At 45.0% G+C, this 2,500-nt stretch overlaps 1 protein-coding gene across 1 annotated transcript in view; it reads left to right on the top strand.

The window, feature by feature from the left end:
* LOC128687193 (uncharacterized) overlaps positions 1–2,500 on the top strand; it is a 90,041-nt gene that overhangs the window by 17,454 nt on the left and 70,087 nt on the right. The gene's annotated exons all lie outside the window — the stretch shown is intronic.

Below are 2,500 nucleotides of genomic sequence, written 5' to 3'. Positions count from 1 at the left end.
GCTGACAGACTGACACACCCACATGCTGACAGACTGACACACCCACATGCTGACATACTGACACACCAACATGCTGACAGACTGACACACCCATATGCTGATATACTGACACAACCACATGCTGACAGGCTGACACACCCACATGCTGACAGACTGACACACCCACATGCTGATATACTGACACACCCACATGCTGACAGACTGACACACCCACATGCTGATATACTGACGCACCCACATGCTGACAGACTGACAACCACATGCTGATATACTGACACACCCACATGCTGACAGACTGACACACCCACATGCTGATATACTGACACACTCACATGCTGACAGACTGACAACCACATGCTGATATACTGACACACCCACATGCTGACAGACTGACACACCCACATGCTGATATACTGACACACCCACATGCTGACAGACTGACACACCCACATGCTGACAGACTGACACACCCACATGCTGACATACTGACACACCAACATGCTGACAGACTGACACACCCATATGCTGATATACTGACACAACCACATGCTGACAGGCTGACACACCCACATGCTGACAGACTGACACAGCCTCACGCTGATATACTAACACACCCAAATGCACCCACATGCTGACAGACTGACACAGCCTCACGCTGACATACTGAGAGACCCACATGCTAACAGACTGACACACCCACATGCTGACAGACTGACACTCCCACATGCTGACAGATTGACACATCCACATGCTGACAGACTGACACACCCACATGCTGACAGACTGACACAGCCTCACGCTGACATACTGACAGACCCACATGCTAACAGACTGACACACCCACATGCTGACAGACTGACACAGCCTCACGCTGACATACTGACAGACCCACATGCTAACAGACTGACACACCCACATGCTGACAGACTGACACACCCACATGCTGACAGACTGACACTCCCACATGCTGACAGACTGACACACCCACATGCTGACAGATTGACACATCCACATGCTGACAGACTGACACACCCACATGCTGACAGACTGACACAGCCTCACGCTGACATACTGACAGACCCACATGCTAACAGACTTACACACCCACATGCTGACAGACTGACACACCCACATGCTGACAGACTGACACAGCCTCACGCTGATAGACTGCCACTTACTGCTGGCCTCATTACCTCACATATCTGACCTCACACTGAATAAAAAAAAAAGAAAATTGCTTAGCCTCCATATTGTCTTGTGTGTGTGTGTGTGTGTGTGTGTGTGTGTGTGTGTGTGTGTGTGTGTGTGTGTGTGTGTGTGTATGTGTGTGTGTGTGTGTGTGTGTGTGTGTGTGTGTGTGTGTGTGTGTGTGTGTGTGTGTATGTGTGTGTGTGTGTGTGTATGTGTGTGTGTGTGTGTGTGTGTGTGTGTGTGTGTGTGTGTGTGTATGTGTATGTGTGTGTGTGCGTGTGTGTGTGTGTGTGTGTGTGTGTATGTGTGTGTGTGTGTGTGTAACTTTCGGCCTTGAGACCGAAACGTCGGCCCGGCTGGTCCTGGTCTCACACGAGAGCACGGACTCACAGGAGGCTTTTGGTCATGTGACTGTAGAATTCCTCCGCCTTATCTGTCCCCGCCAATTTAAAAAAGAAAAAAAACCGCATCATGTGATGGCAGGGTTTTCAGGATAAAGAAAAGAATCCAAAACCATTCCTGGGACTGGATTCTCTCTGCGTCAGTTTAACTTAGGATAGAAGGAGCATCCACTCCCTTCAGTTCATCAAATAGAGAGACGATACTTTCCAACGAGAAAGAGAGAGAGAGAGAGAGAGAGAGAGAGAGAGAGAGAGAGAGAGAGAGAGAGAGAGAGAGAGAGAGAGAGAGAGAGAGATACTGGGTGTTAATCCCAGTATTTTCAATCCATTTCTTGGAGTTGACTCACATGATCAGTAGTATTGCCTTCTATTCTGTCTATTCAACCTATTCCACCTATTCTATCCATTCTATCAATTCTTTTCTATCTATTCTATCCATTCTATTAATTCTATCTATTCCACTTATTCTCTTAAATTTATTATATTCATTCTATTCAATCTATTCTATCTCTCCTATCTATTCTAACCGTTCTGTCCATTTTATCTACTCTATGTATTCTATCCATTCTATGTATTCTACATGTTCTATTCATTCTATCCATTCTACTTTTGTCTATATTCTATTCATGAAGCCCATCTATTTTACTTTATGTATTCTATCTACGCAATATATTCTTGATCATTCTATTTAGCAATTTTATCTGCTCTATGTATTCATATATTTTCTATATTTATTCTATATATTCTGTCTATTTATGTATTCCATCTATTGCTGTCTATTCACATAGTCTATTCTGTCTGTCTGTACTATATAGTCACAATCTATCTATCCTTACTGTCTATTTATGCTTTGGGTGTGGTTGATTTAGCATGGGGGGTAGGGGAAGGGGGTAAATTGATGGGGGGGA

This window comes from Cherax quadricarinatus, chromosome 1 (genome assembly GCF_038502225.1).
Source record: "Cherax quadricarinatus isolate ZL_2023a chromosome 1, ASM3850222v1, whole genome shotgun sequence".
Taxonomy (NCBI): Eukaryota; Metazoa; Arthropoda; class Malacostraca; order Decapoda; family Parastacidae; genus Cherax; species Cherax quadricarinatus.
This window is presented reverse-complemented; position numbering and strand designations above follow the sequence as displayed.